The sequence below is a fragment of the Calliopsis andreniformis genome, chromosome 10, assembly GCF_051401765.1.
Source record: "Calliopsis andreniformis isolate RMS-2024a chromosome 10, iyCalAndr_principal, whole genome shotgun sequence".
NCBI lineage: Eukaryota > Metazoa > Arthropoda > Insecta > Hymenoptera > Andrenidae > Calliopsis > Calliopsis andreniformis.
The window spans coordinates 9,216,570-9,234,982 of NC_135071.1; the positions used below are offsets into that span (position 1 = coordinate 9,216,570).

General features: G+C 36.7%; 1 protein-coding gene across 1 annotated transcript in view; it reads right to left on the reverse strand.

Annotated features, from left to right (window-relative positions):
- Window positions 1-18,413, reverse strand: part of LOC143184553 (neurotrimin) — a 185,201-nt gene that overhangs the window by 55,301 nt on the left and 111,487 nt on the right. The window lies entirely within an intron of this gene.

Genomic DNA, 18,413 nt, shown 5'->3' on the forward strand with positions numbered 1-18,413 from the left:
CCGTATTTGCTGAAATACACTTTAAGCATTTAAAAATTGTTCAGGAAACAGCAATTAGTTTCCTATATCCAAATTGAAAATATCTAATTTACTATATTATAGGTTTATAAAATTGGAAACATTTCGAATTGCAAAGTCTTCTACTGATTGTAGGTCCTATTGTACAGTAAGTTTCGCCAAGAGACTCAAAGACAGTCCTGCTACAAAAGCATCGTAGCGGATAAGCGCATAAGAGCACTGTGGACCTCCTACGTTACAATACAACTCTGCTGCAATGTTTCCACGGCGGCACATTCTCTCGTTCTTCTTTTCTTTAATAAACGATCGTAATTAGTTGACGTAAATATGAAAAGATAAATAATATAATTACTTTACAATGAGTTCTTCTTTTATATTGATATTTAAAGTCGCATCAACCATTTATATAGGTTATTAGCGACTCGTATGATGGATTTACAATTGATTATATATGTATCTTTATCACTTTCAGAAACTGTAACAGATTTTGGGTTAGGTTAGGATTTTTTGTCCTTTAGGTTGGTCTTATATCCTTCACGGTTGGTCTTATATTGAATTGTCGTCTGGTGTTGATGTATTTTCTGTAATGTATGATGTGTTCCACTGTCAAGTGTTCTTTGCACAGTTCGCAAGTTGGGGAATCTCCTTTCCTGAGGAGATACTGCTGGGTGATCTTAGCGTGGCCAATTGCGATTCTTGATATGGCGACTTGGCCATGCCTTGATAGAGTGTTAGCTGTGGTCTTCTTGAAGAAGTCGCTTTTTATTGTTGTTAGTCGAGGTTTTGATGTAGAGTTCCATGTTCTATTCCAATTATTTTCTAATTTGTGTTTCACGTTAAGGATGAAGGTTTCCGGGTGCAGGTGGTTGATGTAGTGGTTCGCTGTTGGAGAGTTGGCTGCTTCTCTGGCTGCTTTGTCCGCTTTGTCGTTCCCTGTGATGCCTACGTGAGATGGGATCCAGATTATTGTTATCTGATTATTCCTTTGGGCAGATTTAGCGTATGTTGTTTGGCAATCTTGAATGGTGCTGTCGTTTGTCCACTGATTTTGGATTGCAAAGATGGCGTTTATTGAATCGTAGAAAATGGCGAAGCTTCTGTTTTGGTCGACAGTAGTGAGCTCAATAGCATGCTTTAATGGAGTGATTTCGCATGCTCGTATATGTGTTTTAGGATGGAGTAGGTAATTTGTTGTCGCTTGTTCGATTACTACTGCGTACCCAGTGCTGTTCAAGGTCTTGGAGTCATCAGTGTATACATGTGTATGGTTTGTCAATGATTTTTCCAGTTCTCGAAATAGTGTCTTTAATGTAGCTGGATTGGTTCCTTTCTGGTTATGCTTGAGCAAGGATAGATTGATTTCGATATTCGATGCAAGCCATGAGGGTTGTTGTTGGCCGATCTACGTGATATGGGTGAGATTTCCAAGTCGAGTTCCTTTAGGAGGTGTCTATTCCTTTTGTGGAAGGAGAGATGAGTTCTCTCGGTTGTAGGTACGGGGAGTGGTTTTGTTTGAACATTTCCTGAAATACAGGATTCAGCATGGTAGAGGCGATTTTGATTGCAAATTTGAAGCTTAATAGATTTCTGCTGACCTGGAGCGGTGGTTCTGATGCTTCACTGAGGATACAGTTAATTAGAATTGATGACTTGAAAAAGGTTACAAGTACATCTCGAACGGTTGACGTAATACATTTCAAATTCAAGCCCAGATTATTTTCAGAGATTACAAAATTGAGCATTCCTGTCACATCATTCTGTCAATTAATCACGAAGCCTTCGTTCAAACGCCATGGAAGTACAAATCTCAATTTACGGTTCTAAACATAATTTTGTGTCCCCATTATCACGTTAAAGCTTCGCAAACACCTTTGAATGAGCACCAAAGTGTCTACACCTTTAGGACTTTTCTTCACAGGAGACAAAGGTTACTCAACTGCGTGGAAAACAGTTAACTCGAAAAATAAAGATTCTATTGCAATATCACTGAATTAACGAGCTCTTCCAATAGAAGTAAATTCAGACATGACAATCACAAGAAAATCCACTCATTCAGGGAATAGGTATTAAACTGACTGTAAGCGTGATCATCATACAAGGAAGCTGATGGCTTCGTTTTCATAGAATGAAAATCTGCTTGGATACAGACTATTATAAAGAGAAAGTAACTAGTGCTGCTAAAGTACTTGAAATTCAAAGCAAGACTAAACAGTTTAATATTATAATTGAGTAAGAATATATAATCAAGTTTTCTTGGATAAACAAGTTTGCTGAAATAGCCAAGTTTGTTAGAATAATCAAGTTTACTTGAATAATTAACTTTACTCGAACATTCAAGTGTCTATGTGATTTGATTTGAACGATTCAAACTAAGCATAGCCCGGATTGTATTTTCAAGCTACATACTTGGACACCACTAAAAGGAACCTGACACTCTGTATACTCATGCAATAAACTAAAATCAGTTTGATGATCCGATGATATAAGGAGAAGTTAAAATGTAACATTAGTTAATGCACGGCTGTGCAACGCATAAACCTAAATACGTCCCATAGTTCGATCGAGTGACGCATTAAAAGCAAGCGTCGTGAACCTTCGGATCATTCGTGCTCCCAGGCGAATACACGGTCAGTTATGCGTAGATGATTTGCGGAGAACATAAAACAGCAAAGAGTGTCGTTACGGGCAGAGAAAGGAAAAAAGCCATGGCACGTAGATGGCTCGGTAATGGGAGCATAGGGGAACCATAATTCCATCGTCCCTTCCCCATCCATCGGGGGTGCATAGCGAGAGGGGAGAGAGGGTAGCTCTCGCGGGAAATTCAAGCGTATTAAGCGTCTCGATCTAGCGGGGTTTGATGGATCGGCTGCATCGAAATGGTTACCACCGCGTCGTTTTAGGATGCCATCTATCCCCTAAGAATGTATGTTAGTTCCTGCATCTGCCATCTGTCTTTCTTTCATTGTTCCTTTTATACTCTGTCTCTGAATAAAACACCTTCTCTGGTATCTGAAACTCTTTAGGTTGGCGTCTTTCTGAAATTTGGATGAGTCGATTGCTGACGAAAGTGCTTGAAGGGGTATTCTAGTCTAGACTGCAATTTTTTAAATGTTTTTCGGGACTTCTTTTAAAAGGATAACACGTTTTTGTATTAGATGATTCCGTACATTTTTCGCCTATATTTGAGGAGTTTAGACAATTTTTTTATGTAAAGATGCTTACACTGATGCTAAGACTTAATTTTCTCTAGAAAAATATAGAAGATTAAAAAAATAAATGTTTTTATACCTACAAACTGAAGTAAGTTTCATACAAAAATATTGGGTTGTCCGAAAAGTTCATGTTAATTTTTAACCGAAATAAGAAACCTTATATTTTAACGTACTTATGTTTTTATTCATTGTCAGTCAGGTATATACCATTTTTTCAGAATCTTTCTACATCCGTAGTGTAATTTGAACATTTCATTTTCTCAAAAAACATCAAATTTTTTCGTAATACATTAAAAGAAAAGAATTTCTATTTTACCAAAAAATTAACATGAACTTTCTGAACAACCCAATATTAGTCAAAAGTCAAACGTAAAAATGATTATGATTTCAAAACGATCAATACTCAAGGTGCATTTCGTAGATTAGATAAAGTGTTCAAAGTGTGACTTTTAAACGTTTATCAATCTTTTGAGAGTAAACAATGAATCTCACTCATAGTTATACACAATCTAACAAATGTAATTTTCAATAGAGCTCAAAATGTTCTATGACACAGTATCCCAACTGCCTTCGTTTCGAAATAGAGCAAAAAAGTGTTAATACATTTGACTATATCTTCTACAGTTTAACTTTTATAAAGCTTTGGTATAATTACTCTATCAAATTGTTCTACAGAATGAAAATAATTTTCATTACATTACAAACGCATTTAATGAAAACTGAAACGTTACTTTTTGCTTATAGCAATTATGTGTGTAGGACTGCGACAAACGTATACGTCCTGGAGTCCTGAGTAGAGATACATATTCATTTAATAATAAGTCAACATAAAAGTCTAATTAAATTGCATTCATTGCTAATCCAGAAATCAAATCTGGTACATCAAAAACAGGCAGAGAATTTGACTGACAAAAGTGGTCAAAGAATCGCTTTTACACTATGAACATAACTTTCGCTGCTATTTTTAGCAAACACTCGAGTAGTCTGATTAATTAAAGCGAAGTGCTTAAATTGAAAGGAAACCGCGAGAGATTGAACACTGTTCAGTTCAATCGGCAACTCTCTACTTAATCAGAGAGCTTCCATTTACGTGTAGTTAACATCGACAGTAGAAATAGTTGACAGCAACATTCTCGGATCACTTCTAGTGAATTTCTGGTAATTTTATTTCGATAAAGCGTTTCCAGTTGATTAATATGAACCTTCATTTTAATTCATTTCTCATTATCTTCTGTATGTATAAGGTTACTTCAGTGTAAAGTTCAAAGCAAGCTGTTAATGTATCTCAATAATTGAGAAAACAAAAACACAAAGGTACAATAAACTCTAGTTTCGTTATTACTTGAAATCATATAACACCTAAACCATTTGTGGAATTAATATTTAAAGGCAGTTTATTAGTACTAAATAACAATAAAATTATTGATTTTGCTTGTACGAGATCACCATCAACTCTGCCGTCCCTGCCTTTTCTTTTTCGGGAAAAGCCCTTTCTTCGCCTTCACTCACTCCCACAACACTCATCCCTCGCCAACGCCAACACAGCACAGCGAACCGCTGGTCGCCAATAGTTTGGTCGTTGGGCCTGGTCCTTGTCGACCGTTTTATGGCCCTCTTCCAGCAGGGTCTTTACAGCTAAGACTTATATCTTGATTCTTAAAACTACGATACTACACATTTATGGCGCCTTCGAATCGTTTGTTTCATATCACGATTCATTGAAGCAGAAAGTGAGTAAAAAAAATAGCATGCACACGTTTCGAATAACACATGTTATACGAGGCATTTTAATTGCAACTTCCTTTGTTATTCCTCTATGCCCTGCTATCAAGGTCTGCTTCTTCGCGTTAATGCTTTATGCAATTTGCACAGATGCTGGCGTTACATGAAAGGGTTCAGGCTGCCTTTTCTCGCGTGTCAAAATAAAAGGGGAAATATTTGTAAAATTTACTGTAGAATTAATGTTATGGAATTAATGCCGCTGACCCTTCAAATTTGCTTGAAGTTTCCATGAATCGCTCATGTAGTTTTAATTGCACAGATATTTCTCTCCTATCTCGAGATGAATCGATAACTTGTTACTTGAACGAAGAACGTAGTTTTATACGGGGTAATCAATTCGCGTTAATGGCAAAATTAATTGAATTGATTAAATTTGACATGAAGTGTTTATTAATTATCAAAATGAATATTTCGGGAAAACAATTTTTATTTGTATGGTTATAATGCATTCCTTCCTTTTTGGAAAAGAATTTTTGTTTGAAATTACAATATTGGAGTAAATCTTTTAGCTGAGAAATCATTAAAAAAAATAGTGGTAAACGTAATTACTCTTAATATAGTTTTCGTAAATAGTTTGAAGCCCTTATTATAAAACAGTTAAAAATATACAGACCGTAAGATAATTTATAATAATTAATGTTATAAACTAAAAATTATATAGCTATAATAAGAATAAATACTTTGAGAAATTTTTGTATCCACAGTTGAGATATAATATACTTTTTACGATCAAGTCAAGCTCTCGTACATGAATAACCATTTTTTGTTAGCGATTCTCTTTCTGTTTTAAACTTTATCGATCTCCCTTCATTTAATTACACCTCATTCTCTTTTCATCCTCACTACACTTCATTCTACTCCTCATTCGCATGCTTCATTCACTTAATCTCGAACCCTTCATTCGCCATACTTCATAATCCTAGATAATATATGAGTCGAACCATTTCGATAACCAGTGGCACAAGTATCACCATTACCTTTCGGAATACCTGAGAGATCCTAGGCGATTAATTAGGTAATCACTTCGAGAACTGAATTAATTATTGTTCTTCGCCCCAATCCTCTGCGGTTTTCATTTAGGATCAGATCGTCCGATTCAAATCAAAAGCTTTCACTGTTTCTTCGTCTCTGATATGTATCAGCGTGTTAAAAAGTTCTACGAAAGAGAAAATAAATTATTTTATCACAAACGTGGCGACTGTGCTTCGAACATGCGCAGCCTGAGCTACATATTATTGGAGTGTCTCGCGACATAATCGGAGGAAAACAGGCAAATGTTTCACGCTGCCTGATTTCTGAGACTAATGCACTTCTCATAGCCGTGTCATATAACACGGCACGGATTTAGAACACGAAACTTCGTCGTGTTTTTAAAAAATTTCGTCAGTGACGTTTGCCTGGCGAAATGAGCTTCCATTATGTCCTCATTTGTGTGCGCGCACTGGATCAACCTGTTTCGTACACTTCGTCCAGAGTTTACGAACTTTCCTCCTGAAAAATCTACCTCCCTAAGTGTTGTTTCGAAAGTTGCTCAACATTTTATAGAAACTTTATGATATCGCGAAATGTTGCTGCTCGTAGCGGACTAACAATGAATTCGCGCGTTAAGATAAATTAATATCCAATTGCTGCCTCGAGATAAGGCTGGAGGTAAAAGGAAACAAGAAAATTTATTTTAGTGTCTCAAACAATGTTCAATATTTAGATAGTGTTTTCCATAACAGTTATTTGTGGAAGAATAGTAGAAGTGAACAATGAGCAGTTTTTAGTCCACTTGATTCTCCTGTTTTATAATTTCAAAATAATTATGATTAAATACCACTAGAATCAGTCTTGTAATCCCCAAAGAACACACATCTGAAAATTCTGAAATAAATTTTACATTCTGGTTTAATAATCGTTCTGACTTTAGAAACGGTTTATGAAATATGATGACATTACACATCATTCTAAAAGTAATTTCATGAATGTTAACTTTTACTTTGTACATTACACAGAAAACATTACGGTTGAATGATAAATTTAGCATAAAATTTTATAAAGCAAAGCACAATAAAATGTTTATGGAATAGAGTAATTTCTCGTGAAGCAAATATCAAAGTAGGAATATTGGGGCTACTGAAAACGTGCTTAAAAGTCCTACGCTTTGATAATATGTCACAAATTCATGAAGCAACCACGAATCGAGGACCTGAATTTTTTCAGTTAAAAAATCTGAAGTTAAAAGAAAAAGTCGTCGCTGTAAACACAGCGCTGGGTTCCATATATTTGTGAAAATATTTAATAAGTACTTTCCATTCTGCAGGGGAATCAGATTTGCGTGCTCTCGCAAAATTATTTTCGGGAATGGCCAAGAGTCAGGATGGGTGGCGGGGCGAACGTTTCCACCCCTCTAATGGCGCAAAATAATAAGAGTTTCGTCTGGTTAGTCCCGCGAGTGCTTACATCCCTATTTATGGCGACAGTATCTCGGTCTCTTTATGTCAGCTGTGGGCAAATATGCATGGCTCGATCCCCAAGCCGCGAAGTATTTTCTTCTTCAGCCTTCTTTGCACAATCTTACGGAGAAAGAACGATAATGGAGACAAAGTTACGCGTCCTCGCCTCGCTCATTCCATTTTTTTCATTTTCTGCGTAGTTACGACGTAAACGTAAAATGTATGATGACTTGGCCGATTTCGTCCCTAAACGACTGCGAAGTAACTGTACATTTTAATTTCAGCACTTTTAGGCAGAGCTCCTGAGAAATTTCATTCCAATGAATTCGCTGGCTGCGAAACTGATTATTAAAACGTTTTGATGAATCTATGTAAAAGACAAAACATCTGTAAAGCTAATAGATAGTGATTAATTCTATTTGAAGCTAGAATTATCCAACGTCACAGTTAGTGTGATCAGTGACATAAATTATGTAACTATTGTAGGATTGTTCCGAGTGTATGTATGCTTGCGCGTATGTGTGTAACTCACATGTGTGCGATTCGTATGTGTGTGATTGTTTGGTGTCTTTGGCAGGACTCGAGCAAGATACCGATATTATTTAAAAAGGCAGTTGCGAGAACGTTACGAGAACGGAAAGCTGTGTCACTTCAACGTCAATAGCGAAGTGCATCGTTCTTTAAATATCATTTGTTAAATTGTCAAATATATATATTGTTTTTGTCTCTAAATCCTACACTATATTTTACAGTTCTAGTTTCTACTATGAATTCTCAATTAGTTGAGTTGAGTGTGAAATCCAAAGAAAATACCGCGAAGTTTGCTATTATTTCAAATTAGGATTAAAGAAGAATTTCCATTATTCCTAGAGTAGCTGTACTGCTAATGTCCTTTTCGATGACTAAGATTTTCAATTTCGGTTTAATTAAAAACAAACAGTCCAATAAACTCAACAGCCAACTGGACATGTACAGAGAGTGTATCACATAAAGTGTTACAAGGTGTTTTCTCTGGAACAGTTAGAGATAACGAGGAAATTCTTTTCTTCGTCTCTTATGGTTCGCTAGGGCTCTCTTAAAAGATAGTGAGGTCTCTACAGTTCCTCAACTGCAATTTTTTCTGTATTACTCTTACGCCTTTTCAAACGCAAAGAAGCAGATGCATCTTCTTTTACGATACATGTAACTCAACAGAAATTAAAACTGGTTACATCCTGCAGTGATCCCGCAATAAGTCATTCCAAGATCCCCGAGTCTGCGACTAAGTACAGTAACTCCTATCAATCTTCCTCCAATGCTTCTGAAAGCATTTCCTGAGGAAAATAACTTTTTTCCTTAAACCCTCTATCACTCGAACACCAGCCATATTCTCATTTATTCATGCATAAAGTTGCCCTGTTACGGAGAATTCCTCGCAGATACAATACGAGGCGCGTTCTCTCGACCGATCGTTTTATTCAATTTCACCTCCGATAAGCGCGCGACGTATTGTCACCTTTCATCGGTGGCTGTTGAATCTCGGCCACCGTATCGCGGCAACACCATGCTTCTCATCCCAACATTTATCTTCCTTCTCCGTAACTTTGCGCCGAACCGTCCCTCTTCATATTTCCATTACGGCAGGGATCTTAGTACCTGCGAGGACACGGCATATAGCATAATAATGAGCCATAAACAGCACAACACGCGGCCGCTTTATTTCACCATTCCTGGAGCCTGAAATATCTCGACCCTCTGAAATCACTTCGCGCGCCTCGCTTCCCGGTTACTTGCCCCTCGGCCCACCCTCTCTTTTCCCTTTAGTTTTCCTCGCCTGCCCTCTCCCACGTTTTCAGCTGGTTTAATGCCCGTGCTGGTAACTCATTCGAAACTCGTTCCGTCCGTGGAATAGTTCGCCGAATCATACGGGCAAACATGAAAATAGAATCTCCGTTCAATTTGTTATTGCGACACTGGCCGCGAATACAGCGCAAACGAGCAATTGGTGGAGCTTACGCGATGGTGTTGATACACACCGCCTGCGGCTCATTGTCGAAGCTAGATTATTACATATTGAGATTCCAATTTCATTAACAGGATGAGAGGACTTCAATCTGACGCTAGTTTAGATTCGTGGGAAAATAATGTAGGCAATTTGAATCATTTTCTGATACGAAATTTCATGGATTCTGTGTCTTTGGAATTCTAGTTTCTCTTTTTCAATAGAATTAAGCAGGGTATTTGATGATAGACGTCAGAAATTTTAAGGGGCGATTCTACACGCTAAAGGGTCATTCCACGCGAAATCGGGCACGATTCGGAGCAAGTTCTTTTAATTTGCTCAAATTTGAATATGTTGTAGTCTTTAACGATATTTAAACGTACCCCAAAGGATTTTTTAAAATTTTGAAAATTGTCGATTTTACAGCTGTTTGAAGTTAAGTGCTACCTTTTCTTTAAAAAATTATAGCTATTGAACTAATAAGCGGATGGAGATGAGCTTTACGGTGCTTATAGAGAAAATATTGAAGTTCGTAAAAAAAATTATTTCATTAAAAAAAAATTGTTTTTTAATCATCTTTTTTGCAATTATTTTAAACAAATGCAGGTTTTTAAGATGATGCGCGATTTTAAAATACTTATTGACAAGTTCACATTCATTTTTGCCATGTGAAGTTGCAAAAAAGTGCCATTCTGCATTAATACCAAAATCTTCGAAATGAAAGCTAGGATTTAAGAGATTATATTTATGTTTTCAAGAATAAGACGAAGATTGAGTTACCAATATTTATTGATTGCATTAAACTTTGCAAATGCTCGGAGATAATGTAGAATAATGTTGGGTGAAATCGCCTTGATTCCAAATAATAACGCACGTTCGTTCGCTGGAGTCGAGTAGGCTGCCAGCGACGACGCGCCCGCCACAGCAGTGCGACTCGACGCAGCGTCAACTTTCGGCAATTTTCACAGAGCCAATTTTAAAATGTCCATCTTTTTGAAAGTTTGTCCATCAAGGGGAAGGATCAAACTATATTCTCCTTTTTTTCAGATTTTTAAAATCGCGCATCATCTTAAAAACCTGCATTTGTTTAAAATAATTGCAAAAAAGATGATTAAAAAACAATTTCTTTTTAATGAAATAATTTTTTTTACAAACTTCAATATTTTCTCTAGAAGCACCGTAAAGCTCATCTCCATCCGCTTACTAGTTCAATAGCTATAATTTTTTAAAAAAAAGGTAGCACTTAACTTCAAACAGCTGTAAAATCGACAATTTTCAAAATTTTGAAAAATCCTTTGGGGTACGTTTAAATATCGTTAAAGACTACAACATATTCAAATTTGAGCAAATTAAAAGAACTTGCTCCGAATCGTGCCCGATTTCGCGTGGAATGACCCTAAAGTTAAATGAAAATCAAGAATAACGAAAATGCGTTCTAGGTTTCGTACTAGAGTTATTAATTGTTGAGGAAAAGCCTAAAATTCGAGTGGAATATGTTCGACTTGAGACTTATTCTACTGAATTGATTGTGTATGGTCTGCTATTTCTACTAAATTCGTTGCATCTGGCCTGCCATTTATTCTACTGAATTCGTCACGCCTGACCTGGCATTTGTTCTACTGAATTCGTTGTGTCAGATTTCAGACTTATTCTACCGAATTCGTTATTTCTTACTTACGAACTTATTCTACTAACTTCGCTATATCTGACTTGACACTTATTCCACTGACTTTACTGTGTCTGGCTTGGTACTTATTCAGTCTCCATTGTGGTCTAGTTGTGTCGGCTGTAGAATAAATTTTGAGTCACCTTTCACAAACTTTAGGCCTTTTCTCAGCAACTGACAACTTTGAAACAAAGCCTTAAACACGATTTTGTCATTCTGAATTTTCATTCTATTTTGACATGTAGAATGACACCTTTAAATTACTTCCACCTGTAGTTGTAAACCCTATGTATACTCTTTCTTTGATTTATTCCAATTTCGTGTACTTTTCTACTCGTAAAACCAATAAAAAATGTTCTACATACGTTGTAATTTCTAACTTTATGTTTATGGATCAAAATTGAATTGTGAAACGTTTATGCATTCGTTTGTTTTCGTACTATTTTACTCAGTTACTTGTGTTCAGATAGCTCCGACTTTTAATTAGAATTTGGAGGACTTCCTGTTCCTCAGTAGCGACTAATGTATCGCGAGCCCGCGAAAGCAGACTTCAAACAGGAACTATGGGATTGCAGGCTAGTTACTTAAATTAAGGACGTGCGGAACGTCACTGCACAGCATGCCCGCATGCTTCATGTAGCAGACTTGTGCGGGAGTGCACAAAATGTAAAATATGAGGAAAAAGTCCTCGGTCGTATCCATCTATCCTTACCTTGCAAACGAGAATTAGCAAATGCTATAATAGCTTTCTTAAAGGACGAAAATAAGTATGTACGTATAATTGGAAGTAGATTTAGGGGAATCACAATTAAGTGAGCATCGACTTTTCGGGATTTCTACTTAGGATTTTGGCTACACGATATATTAACAATATAATAAGGAAGACACAATTAACATTGAATAGCAAAATATTAGAAAATCTTAGTAACGTCATATGTTGATTCAGACTGCAATTAACCACGTATCTATAATTTTTAATTGTTGCAACCAGCAGACATATTAAGAGATATATTACATTCATGAGTGGGTATATATGCATGTATAAAAAATATGTGAACAATTGATCTCACAAATATACAATAAAACTTCGTTTCTAATAATTACAGTTTGTAGGATACAGAAGAATTGTTTTCACCTTTGAATCTAAGTAGTCAACCCTTAACTAGTATTGTGGGTTCACAGCATTTATATTACATCATTTTTAAATATTTCTTTTGCAAAATATCAGTGAATTATTTATAGATAATAATAATCTAACAAACTGTGAATTTTCTGTTTACAAAAGCTGTGAACGGCAGTAAATTTACTACATAATCATATGAGATAAGGTTTAATTATAGTTTTACTGCATGACGAATTTCGGAAAGCTAGCTGAGTAAACCCTTTCTCGATCAATTGGCTAGAGTATGCAAAAGAACACGCGTATAAGCGATATCACTTGTCGCCACGTTTCTTGTTTATTGCTAACAGGATGTGTTGGCAAAGAAGCAGCATGTGATACTTGTAACAGATTGCATTTCGTGCCGCGACACACTTTGTTAGCTGGGTTTACACTTTCATGCACCAGAAACGACCTCACGTTTCCCAGCTCGTGTCGGTCTATTTATTTGGGCCACTTGGGTTTTCAAGACGCTGTCACCTCGTTCGTGACAGAGAGGGGGACCTTTTCAAGTTCAGTGATCCGACTTGAAAAGCGTTAGAAAATAGACATTTGATGCATATCCCATGAGCGTCCACCATCAGAATTTTCTCTTTGAGAAAGCCTGCGTGTATCGTTGCGTGATTGAAAGTTGTGGCATCAATAAAATTGATAACGCCGAAGAAACACGTTTCTTTTCTCTTTAGGACGTAGTATTTTTTCTCAATTAATACTGATACTTACTATACTATCCTAGTATATTAAAAGATATGTAAATTAAAACTGATGCATTTTCGTATTATAATCTGGTCTACAGTTGGATAAACATTACACAGCAAATAAAATAATGAAACAGAACCAATGTAACAAAATTTCTCTTCCAAAGGAAGTGAAAACTATATAATATTCTTTAACTGGATTGAACAGGAATTTCACTTTAACCAAAATGTTGATAGGATAGAACAAAAGAAAAATAATTAAGTGGAATGTATAAAAAGAATGCATTTCACTAAACTGGTAATTCAAGCACTTTTTCATGCCCACTACAGAACATTAATTCCAAACAGAAGGAAGTCACGCGATACACAGAAATATGTCAATGACCCAAAATTTGAAGAGAGAAGCAGCGTAGTGAAGAGGATTCAGCCCAAGCTGTGTCGAGCACATTTACTCTGAAATAGTCGAAATGACCATTTCGAGGAAACTGCGGTGTCTTAAATTTTATCAGACAACTGATACGATAGTGCCCGTGAAATCTTGCGGAACGGAATTAAACGAATTTCCGCGGCTTGCCTCGATTCTTCTGACATCCTGTGCACGTGCACGCGACCAGCTTGTGCTAGTGCTTGGTTCAGCTACGAACACGCGTGCACACATACACTGAATATTACAGTATGTCATATAGCTTGTCCCCCATACGTGCTTTCGTACAATACGTTATATTTTCCTCTCAACGACACACACACTCGGTCGAACGATTTTCATATCGGAGGGAATCGCTGCTCCCTCGAATTCTTTTCCGGCTGATGCGTCCTTTGCAATTTCAGGAGAGCTAGCTGTAGTTAAAGTTTAAGAATGAAGCCGCCGTTTCAGAGGGCTCCCAGCACGAAACCGAAATCATTAACGGTTAATCGAGCAATGCTTCTGGTCGTTGCTTTCGAATCGATCATGTCGAATCACATGAGCAACCACGGAATTCTCAACTTTTTCCTTGTATTTTTACTGTATGAATATATCGAAAAAAGAACTGAGTATTTGCTTCACACCGTTGCTATTCTAGCTTCTCCCACCTTCTTCCCTCTGAGACATTAGCATAGCATTAGTACGGCCAGACTTCTTATTCCATGGAGTCGAAAAAGAGCAACTGTATCTCTAATGATTACAAAAACAACTGCTTCCTTTCTTCTCCTCGAAACTTATCTGAGTTCTAGTAACAGCGAAATAAGCGGGCAATCATGCATGGCCTGATCGTCGTTGATCTAATTATTGCGAGCTACTTCTTTAGCTTCTTAATTGCCAGAAGGACGTCAGAAACGTGAACCTTAAACGACTCCCGTGGAACCTGGTAATTTTTTAACATTACATTTACTTATATGCTGATTACATAAGAAATGTCAACAAGCTGAAATTCGTTCGCTGAGTAACGAGGCAAACTCAAATTTTGCGGAAGACTCCTAACTCTGGCACAGAGTAACAAGATCGAGTGTAACCAACTCGAAGTCTCTTCATCCGTTCGTGTCGACACGCGCTGCTAGACATTCCGTTTCGATGCTTCAGTAGTATATGCACGACAGAGTTGCCAGACTATCACCAACCCCCAATACTGACATCTTCGACTAGCAAGGAACCTCTTAATTGCATGTGGTAATTATTGTTTACGTGGCAAATACATCAGCAAGTACCTACGACTATCCTGCTTTCTGTTCGACATTACTAACTGGTTTCGTATTTTAATCCGATAATGAGTTACCACAACTAAGATCTTCAGAGACAAGTTTGCCATTGATTGCAGCGGTGTACTAAGGAAACAGAACTAATAGATTCGACGTTATACAATTATAGATTGAACGAGGACTCCAAAATGTAACCGTTTCTGCTAGAGATCTGAACTGAAACTATTCGATTTTGAGGTCAAAGAATTAATCCTGGTCAACAGTGATGACATCCGCTTCAAAGTACTTTCTTGTAGACGCGACTTCTTCTACCTAGCTCTTCACTTGCGGAAACACTCCCGATAGCCAGCTTGCAAAGTGTCTACGAGCTGTCTCATCGCATTCCGTTTTATTCTGGGTGATCCATTTAATGATTGTTTTGCATACAATCATCTCCCAAACTACAGATCGTTTAAAAAAATGTTTCGCATAGAACTTACTTTGTTTCTTATGGTAGCCACAAATCTTCTCTAGGAGATAAGGAATATAAGGAAGGATAAGCAGATGAATAATTTTTGGGTGTACAACAAAGATAAGTTATAAACAACACTAAATGACGTAGAACGACCACGAAAGACCAAAGTATTATAGGATACTGAATTGGTCTCAGAATGAGCTACACGTTTATCTAAATAAAAACATACAATTCCACGTAAAAAATCATAGCTCAGCTTGAAATCTTGGATACACGTTCACCTAGAGAAGATTTATGACTACCATAAAATGTGTCCCTTCTTCGAAATTGAGTAGGTTTTATTTGAAACATTTTTTTAAATAAGCTATAGTTTAAAAAATAATTACGTGCAAAATGTCAAATAAGACACCCTGTACATGTCTTTATTCTCAAATCTTTTTCCCTTTAGAGAATTCTTTAATTTAGGAAACAGTCAGAAGTCGCAGAGAACTAGATTAGAATTGTACAGAGGATGACAAAGTTACTATTGGAAACTCGGAAGATGTCAGTGACACAGGAGCAAGATGGATCCTCGGCTAGCTACAAATAGTAATAATAAGTGTGACCAATTTGGCCAATAAGGGGAATACGTGTATGTCGCCTTTATGTGTTTTCCGCGGAGCCAATAAGACTCACTGACATTTTCTCAGCTCCCGACAGTACATGATAGTATTATTACTATTTCGCCAAAAATTGCTGGATAAGCTTCAATGAGTGGGCAGGTTCGATGTCATTATAAAATGCAACATTTAAGATTTTTAACGTTCAAATAAGTATGTACTAGCAATAACTGAAGATTTGTGGGACCATGCTATTTGTCAGGGATATTCAATGTAAAGGACATCGCTAAATGATGGAAATTTATTTTTAATGATAACACAGCTAGATAGAAAGGTGCATCCACAAGTCGCATACTTTTCGAACACACCTCGTCTTAAAACAAAGTATCTAAGAGCTTCAAGTTGGAGGCAGTTGAAAGTACGAAGCGATACGGGAAAAAATGTAATGTAACTACTGGCTGCTCCGAGAGCAAGAGGGAAAGGCACGTAGGGCAATAAAACGTGCGCGTGGATGACCTCTGGTCTTCCAGCTACATATCTTCATCCACGTAACTGTTCCTGTTCCCTATTATGATCATTGGTGCTACGATATCTGTTACAGTTAATTCGGTTAACATCATTAGAGACGTTAGCGTCTGCTTCGTTGGAACAGTCACTAGAGCGTTCAAGTGTGTTCCCTGTGGCTGCGCTCAAAAAGCACCGGCGGCGCTTTGCCACCTCGCAGAATGTAATGGAATGAAAGAAAGACGAAACGAAAGATGACACGATGAAGAAGGGAAGAAGTTCGAGCAAAGGACCAGCCAAGTAACTGCTTTTGAACGACCGACTGACAGTGTTAAAAGCGTAAGTTGTTCTTCAGTTACGAGAACCTCTTACCCTCTAGGGTTCTACTTCCTTGGAAAATTTGAAGTGAAAACGTTTTTAGAACTTGTCATTCCTTTTAGGATGAAAGTATGTGACATGTTATGATAAAAATATGGGGTGTTCTCCTTTTAATGAATGAAAATCGTATGAATGATAAGATAAGGGCTCAATGATTTTTTAGAAATACTTAGCTATCATTAGAAGAGAACAAAGCTTCTAATCGAATTTCGTTAGTTTTGGTTCTTATTCCAACTTTTACTCCAAAGTTCAGATATGATGCTTTTAATAATCCAATCGATTATTAGATGCATTCTCAAAATTTTGTAACGAATACTATTTATTTCTAATCAAAATGGTATTAGGTATTTCATAATGGCGTTAGATATTATGGAACAGTCCCTAAATTTATTCCACCAAATGCCTTCGTAATCCACAAAAGACAAACCATAGAATCTCCTTGTTAGTGGGATTTTAAGTACATCTAATGCAACAGTTTCTAGCGTAATGTCATCAAAGAGCTTTGATCATCATGATAAAGGAAACTGATCTCAAGAATGAAATTTTCTTACAATACTAGTGGCAAAAGTCGAGAAAACTTACAATAAACCTTGGCACGTGACACTTCCAAGAGACAAAGGAGGATTTGTTTCACGGTTATAGAGACTTTTAGACTTTACCGTCCCCGACGTTGTTCTAAAGTAAAAGAAGGAACTAAGAGCGGAAGTGTTCGTAGAGCAAACGCTCTCAGAATCAATAACAGCAAATTGATCAAATTTCGCATCGTCAATTGTGTCTTGAGTTACATGCAAATGGTACAACGATATAATAAGTGGACTTGTTTCCCTTATTGAATTCTTGTTGGAAATTATATGCCTTGTTTTTTGAAACACTTGCTTTTATTTATGTTTAAATGAAAACTAGAATCGGTAGAAGAGATTAAAATCACTCTTCTAGGTACAGAAATAGCATACTGTGTTCCAGTTAGTGAATACATTTTATGTTTTGTTATTTTTCCTGTTTAATTAAAAACTCTTTGCAAGATTAGTGTCTTGTTACCAGAAAAAAATTACAAAGTGATCGCAGAGTGGTAAGAGATGCTTATTCGCAGTACTATTATTTGCATAGCAGTAACAAGCAATAATATTATCATGTTGACAGGAAGGATAATACGATAACATTTGAATCTTACAGTACTTTGAGCTCGTACTAAAATGTGAAGATCGCAATTATCATATTGTATGAATACAATTAATTTAGAAAAGTGGACGTATTAAATCTGTAGCTTTCAGAATCTGTACCACTCAGAAAATATTACAGGGAAATTAACAATATACAGGGTGCTCGACGACAGATGTCAGAAGTCTTAAGGGATGATCCTATCTGCTAAAACAAAACGAAAATGAAGGCAGACAAACTTGAGTTTTAGGTTTCCTTTCTGGGTTATTAATTGTTGAGAAAACGCCCAAAATACGCGTGAAATTTATCTGACTTCGAATTTATTCTACTGAGCTTTCTGTGTCTGTCTCCAGACTTACTTTGCTGTGTCTGACTTTGAATTTATTTTACTGACTTTGTTGTGTCTGATTTAAGACTTATTCTACTGACTTCGCTGTGCATGACTTGACTAATGGACACCAGCAGTGGAATAAATCCCAAGTCAAACACATTTCACGAGTATTTTAGGCGTTTATTGAACAATTGATATCTCTGAAAGGAAGTTCCAAACGCAATTTTCTCATTCTTAATTTTTATTCTATTCAAAATCATCTCTTAAAATTTTTGACACTTGTTGTCGAACACCCTGTATAATCAGAGAAGTGGCTTCAGAGACGTCTGAAAATAAACGATCCAATAAATGACCATGATAA